General features: G+C 39.3%; 1 non-coding gene across 1 annotated transcript; it reads right to left on the reverse strand.

Moving 5' to 3' along the window:
- Positions 1-334: 334 nt before the first annotated feature.
- On the reverse strand, positions 335-441 carry LOC141603004 (small nucleolar RNA R71). The gene has a single exon (XR_012524904.1). It is a non-coding gene; the product is annotated as a small nucleolar RNA R71 (small nucleolar RNA).
- Between the last annotated feature and the right edge of the window lie 7,037 nt (positions 442-7,478).

Genomic DNA, 7,478 nt, shown 5'->3' on the forward strand with positions numbered 1-7,478 from the left:
GAACCTACCCAATGGTACTCCTACACCACAACATCTAACCGGAAATTTTATTGCCAAATCCGCCTTTATCCAATCAGTCGAAAGGAGCCAATTTGGGAGGATGCCTAGTGAAGACCCTCATTCTCATATCGAAACCTTTTGCAACTATTGTGATGCAATCTCTCAAACCGGTGTGACTCAAGACCAAATTAGATGGGTCTTATTTCCTTTTTCTCTAATCGGCACCGCGAAACAATGGTTGAAGGGCCTTGACAAGGCCACTCTCGGAATAGATTCTTGGAAGAAGTTGGCTCTAGTTTTCTACAAAAAATTCTACCCACCGGAAAAGACTAACATGCTAAGAGCTCAAATTACGGGTTTCAAGCAAAGGGATGAAGAATCTTTGTATGAAGCTTGGGAGCGGTTCAAGGGAATTTGTCGCTCATGTCCTCAGCATGGACTTAGCGAATGGTTTTTGGTACAACAATTTTGGAACGGTTTATATGAGGATTCAAGGAACATTCTCAACATGGGATCAAATGGAATGTTCACCGAAGTTGATGATAATCAAACATGGAACAAGATTGAGGAAATGGCGGTCCATAACTCACAATATAGTAGACCTCGCAAGGCTACTAGAGGAGGAAAGCATGAAGTGGACTCCGTTACTCAATTGGGTGCTCAACTTAGTGCTCATATTGACACAATCAATTTGAAGTTTGAAAAAGCTATGGCTAGACTTGAAGAAGTCTCAAAATCACCAAAGCATCATGTTAATGCCATAACGGCATCTTCATCAATCCCAAGTGGGATATGTGAGAATTGTGGAACTTTGGGACATGACCAAAGTGAATGTAGGGGAACAAATGAACAAGTGAATGCTTTCCAAGCATACAAGAGTGGTACCCCTTATTCCAACAATTACAATGAAAACACCAAATTCCATCCAAATCTCTCATACAAAAGCCAAAATGTTCAAAACCCTCAAACAACATACACTCCACCACCCATGAGAAACCAAAATCAAAGACCCTTTTACAATCAAAACCATGGTTACCAAAATCAAAATCCATACAATCACCAAAATGACCAAGGTTTTGATGTCCAAAAAGCGGTCCTCCAAATGCAAAAGAATCAACAAGAATTTTTCACTCAAATGCAAAAAGATAGTCAAGCAAAGGAAACCACCATCAACAACATCCTAGGTCACACCAAGATGTTGGAAACACAATTGACTCAACTAGCATCTTCAAGCTCACAAAGACAAAAGGGGCAATTACCACCTTAAAGTAATCCCCCAAGACATGAAACGGTTAGTGCCATTCACTTGAGAAGTGGTACAAGGTATGAAGCACCAAGGAATCAAGTTGAGGATAAAGTTGTGGAAGCTAGTGATAACGAAGAAATTGTGCAAAACTCCAAGGATGGAGAATCTTCAAAAAAATAAAAGTTCAAAGAAAAATGAAGACAAGGTCAAGGAGAAGGAGCCCATTGTGATTAGACTCCCTTTTCCAAGTCGTCAAGCCAAGCCCAAATTTGATGATCAACTTGGAAAGTTCATGGAAATTGTGAATAATTTGGAAGTCTCAATTCCTTTCACGGAATTAATAAATCACGTGCCGGCCTATGCTAAATACATGAAAGATATCCTCACAAAGAAGAAGTTGATCCGGAAACTTGAGACTATCGCCTTCACTAAGGTGAGTAGTGCAATACTTCAAGGGAGTTCACCTCCAAAACTAAAGGATCGAGGAAGCTTCTAGAAACCGTGAACCATTGGCGACACAACGATCAACAAAGCCTTATGTGATCTAGGGGCTAGTGTGAGTGTCATGCCGTACTCGGTGAGTAAAAGGTTGGGGATGGGAGAGCTTAAATGCACCAACATCACACTCCAAATGGCCGATAGATCGACGAAGACACCATTAGGGATATGGGAAGATGTGCCCGTACGAATTGGGAAGTTTTTCATCCCGGTGGACTTTGTCATTGTTGATATGGAGGAAGATTCCAACATTCCAATCATTCTAGGAAGACCTTTCCTACACACCGCGGGTGCGGTGATTGATGTGAAACATGGTGAGCTCACTCTAGAAGTGGGAGATGAAAGCATAACCTTTAATCTTGACAAGACTATGAGAGCTCCTCGTTTGCATAACCATGTTTCATGATTGATCATTATAGCCGAAAGGATGAGAGGAAGAAATCGGAACTCCAATGGAAGAAGAAAATTGAAGATGCCCCATTCAAAGAGCAAGTGAATTATGACAAGGAGAGCTTGCAAAGCTCATCAAAATCAATCAAAGAAGAAGAGAATGGCCTCATTGGCCAAGAGAATAAATTGGGAGAGTTGTCTCCATCAAATCAAGAGATTTTCAATGATCAACTTAATGAAGTTTTTGGTCTTTGGGACGACGAATTTGAAGGGATTTTTAATCCCTACATTGGTAATGCCATCGATCAAGAACAACAACAAGGGCCAAGGTCTATTGAAGACCTCTATAACAATAATGAACAAGCTTTTGATTACTTTTTCAAGGTGTTGAGCAACATCAACAACACCTTGAACATGCCCCCTTGACATCTCATCAAGAATGAGAGTTTGGTGGAGTCCTCCCTAAACCACCATTTGTAAATATTTCTAACTCCCTAACTCGTATTTCAATTCTTGTATTACATTTTTGTCACCTTTGGATTTTTATTTACTTTGATCAAGATAATTGTCATGTTTGAGAGAAGTGAGGGAGGGACTAATAATTTCAATTGACGTGTAGTGCTCTAGCTTAGTGTGGGGATGGCAATTGCCTAGGCTATCCATGCCTTAGTTGTGCCCCCACAATGAAAAACATAAGATTTAAAGAAGAATGGAAGAATGATAAGGGATATGCATTGTACACGGATGGAACTGAATCCGGGTACAAAGGGGTCGAATCCGAGCGGATTCAAGAGAATCTGCCCGTCTTCATGCAATCCGAGCGTACTGGGTTGAAGACGCACGTCCCTATAAGCTGAAATTTTAAAAGATTTTTGACTGTAAGAGAATCCCGGCGTCTTGGACTGAAATCCGCCCGTCTCTAAAAATCCGTCCGTCTTCTGAAGAATCCGCCCGTCCCGTGTCAGTGAATCCGAGCGTCTTCTCTTAAAGACGCCCGTCTTTAGGCGAGTTTTTCCCAACCCAGAAAGTGAAGAATCCGCCCGTATTGGGCAGAAACCGCACGGATTGCCCCTGCAGTTCGAATTTTTCGGTCTTTATAAAACCCCTCCCACCTTCATTCATTCATTCATAACACTACTTCAAAACATCAAAACCCTCATCCTCTCCATCACAAAAACAAAATTCCTCAACTACATTCACCAAAATCAAATCAAATCATCCTTCTAACAACAAACCAATCACTCCCTTTTCAATAAAAATCAAAACCAAGCACAAAGTCTTCAACCTTTGAGTCGATTTTTGAATTCATAAAGGCAAAGCCTTTAACCTTTAAATCGATTTGGGTACACTACAAATCGAAGATTTTTCATTCTTTTCTTGGTTAATTCATCAAATGGCAAGGACTAAGGGAGCAACAAAGGCAACAAAGGCACCAAAGACAATTTCACAAAGGCAAAAGGCTCTTCAAGCAAAGAAAGCATTGGCTATGGTGGTAGCAACCCCAAACTTGGAAGTGCAACAACAACAACAACCTTCTATGGGAGCAACAACATCTTCTACTCCGGAAATCGATCAACTTTTGCATTATCCGGAGGTAACTTTTATTTCCGAAACCCATAGAGATACTTTTGCCAAGTTTGCTAGGAAATCACTTCAATCCACCAAATTTATTTGTGAAGACACCTTGGATAAGTTGGGTGTCCTTGAGCAAACTAGAGCCTTTTTCAAAGCCATGGGGTTAGAGAAATTGTTTGAATCAAAGGAATTGACATACCCCTCCCTTACCTTGGAGTTTTTGAGTTCTTTGAAAGTCACCAAAGTTGAGACTAGGGAGAATCTCGAGTTTCGTCTAGCTAATATTAGTAGACGCATTTGCTTTAGGGAATTGGGTGGTGGGTCTTAGTGATGAACCGAGTTATTTTAAGAATTATGGAAAGTATGACCCCGACCCTCTTTGGGAGGCAATTTCCGGGAGGAAATTTGAGGACTTTCATGCGAGTCGTGCTCTTTTAGTCCACCATCCGGGTATAAGGGTATGGCACAAGGTCATAGGAAACACCATTATTGCAAGGAAAGATACCAACCATTTAACCAAACTTGATTTTATTTTTCTTGAATCGGCTTTGAACATTGGAAGAGTACACACCAAGCCTTTCAACTCTTTGAGACTTTTGGTAGATAGATGGCTCAACATTGATTGTGGGAAGAAGGGAACAACCGTTATTGTCAATGGCGGCCTAGTCACTATCCTAGCTAAAGACTTTGATCCTAACTTCAACAAGGATAACAAGTATAAAGCAAAGGAGGGTGGTCATCTTGTTGATTTGCATACTATGATACACAAGTACAAGTGGGTTGCCCATAACCCTCTCGACACCAAGTATGGATGGCTCACTAGTGAAGCTAGATCGTTCACTTTGCCTTCAAAGATTTGTCGTCTAAGCGTCCACCGGACCAATTATCTACTTCCCCTTTCTAAAGAGGCCGAGTATATTATCCAACAACAAAAGGGTGAACTTGAAATGCCCTCCTCTTCCATTGTCATACCACCTCACCCTTTTGAGTATCAAGAGTTCAAGCCGGAAGGAGTTGAAGCTAGAAATGATTATTCGACTCTTCTCATGCAAGCAATGCACAAGCAAGCCTTTGAGGATTGGAAAAATGCTTACTTGGCTCAATATCCACCCCTCCTACACTTAGCTAGGCAAGGACTACATGATCCATCATGTCCTTTGCCTAGTTGGGCGGATAAAGAAGTCCTATTTCCGGGTGCATCTAGTGTCGTCTCGGGTGACAATGAGGTTGTTGGTAACGAAGAAGTTGATGATAACATTGAAGAGGAAGCAAGTGAAGAAGGAGAAAAGGATGGTGAGCAAGATGATGAGCAAGGTGAAGAAGCAAATGAAGAGGGAAGTGGCAATGAGACCACTTCTAATAAGGAAAGTGATGATGGTGATGATATGATGGAAGATTAGCAAGCCTTGGAGGCTCCTACTATCTCATGGTTTGTCTATTTCTGATACGAAAATTGCGCGGAAGCGGTTTAATAGAATAACGAACAATAATAGAAAAGGGATATTTGCTTCGAAATCTGTCTAGAAATCGAAACAATGGGATATTTGCGCGATCTAGACCTATAGATCGAACAATGGTGATTGAATCGCAAGACCTATTGCTATCAATCGGGTTAGAGTCTGAAAACGCGTCAAACAATAACAAAGCTTGGAACGAACGCGTCGATCCGAAATTCACAATTGCACGCAGCAAAGCAAAGTTCTGTTTTTTTTTTTATTATTAATTCTCAATCTATCAAAAATAACATACAACGACCTCTTATTTATACTAGAAAATAAACGACCTAGTGCTTCCTTGCTTCACAAGTTAATATTTTCCTAAAACACGACTTACACAATTACCTTATTCTATTATTCTGAAATTAGGAAATAAATAAACAAATAATAATCTAATTAGGAAATAAACTAGTTCTATGGTTTTTAGGAAACCTTTATTAAACTCCTAATTAAAATATCAGCAATAAAAATTATAGTATTTCTCCTAAATCGACATTTTCGGATCATCCCCTCCCCCTTTGAAAGGAATTGTCCTCAATTCATGTAACTTAATCCGCCAGGATCAAAAACGAACACACCTTCGACGCCAAGCCTCATCTCGTTCATTCCTCTTAATTTCAGCATCCTCTTGTGCCATAACTGCATGTGCCTACCACCCCTCCTCCCTCCATGCACAAGTCTTGAAAATTCTCTATCAGCCTGATTGTTATGAATCATTTTGATAACAGATTCAACTTGAAAGGACAACTTCTCAACACTTTTATCATGCTCCCCTATTTGAAAATCATCCATCCTAAAATTCAACAAGTCCTTTATCTCAATAAAGTACCACGCCTCCTCATGATCATATTCATCAAAGATAGGAGGTGATGTGGGATCAAACTTAACATTCTCCTCGTAGGTGCTTTGACTTGAGAATACTCCCGACATGTCTTCTTCTTTTTTGCCCCTTTTTTTCAGTTTTTTTTTTTTTTTTTTTTTTTTTTTTTTCGCGGATGAACAGTACCGCGTCGTGAACAGTAACTTTTTTTTTTTTTTTTTTTTTTGCAACCTTCACGCCTTGAGTAGCAAGTTACTAGAACCTCCTTGGATCAAAACCGATTAACCCTCGAACTACCTGTACGATTTTAACCCTTGAACTCCAATCGCAATCAGAAATTCAACTAACAACTTGGCTTTGACACGCCTAGGACCGTCTAGATTTAGGGAAATTAAGAGCCGAAGCTCTGATACCACTTATGATACGAAAATTGCGCGGAAGCGGTTTAATAGAATAACGAACAATAATAGAAAAGGGATATTTGCTTCGAAATCTGTCTAGAAATCGAAACAATGGGATATTTGCGCGATCTAGACCTATAGATCGAACAATGGTGATTGAATCGCAAGACCTATTGCTATCAATCGGGTTAGAGTCTGAAAACGCGTCAAACAATAACAAAGCTTGGAACGAACGCGTCGATCCGAAATTCACAATTGCACGCAGCAAAGCAAAGTTCTGTTTTTTTTTTATTATTAATTCTCAATCTATCAAAAATAACATACAACGACCTCTTATTTATACTAGAAAATAAACGACCTAGTGCTTCCTTGCTTCACAAGTTAATATTTTCCTAAAACACGACTTACACAATTACCTTATTCTATTATTCTGAAATTAGGAAATAAATAAACTAATAATAATCTAATTAGGAAATAAACTAGTTCTATGGTTTTTAGGAAACCTTTATTAAACTCCTAATTAAAATATCAGCAATAAAAATTATAGTATTTCTCCTAAATCGACATTTTCGGATCAATTTCTCTCTTTGTTTTAATTATTTTCTTGATCATTGTTGGAGTAGTCCTAGCACCATAGAGGACTCACACCTCGGTACCATTGAGGTGTTCTCATTTTATCGTTCCCATTTTCAAAATCCAAAATGACAAATTCGTTTCATGCATTGCATAGTGTGTGCATGAACTACACCCATCCTTGGACATTATCAATAGTGTCTAACTCGGTTTGGGGAAGTTAATGCATACACAACGGGAGGTAATCTAAATTATCCTCTCCGTCATAACAAAAACCATGCATCATGTAGTGTAGCTTAATGTAGATTGCATTTTAGTGTAGAAATCATGCATCATCTTTGCATAATTTCCATCATTTTGGCCATTGAGGACAATGCCCATATTAGTGTGGGGATGGGAATTCTAACATTTAACTCTTATTCAAAAAATCCAAAAAACTTGAAAAGGTTCGAAAATCATAAAAATTTGAAAATTGAAAA

The sequence above is a fragment of the Silene latifolia genome, chromosome 9 (assembly GCF_048544455.1).
Source record: "Silene latifolia isolate original U9 population chromosome 9, ASM4854445v1, whole genome shotgun sequence".
Taxonomy (NCBI): domain Eukaryota; kingdom Viridiplantae; phylum Streptophyta; class Magnoliopsida; order Caryophyllales; family Caryophyllaceae; genus Silene; species Silene latifolia.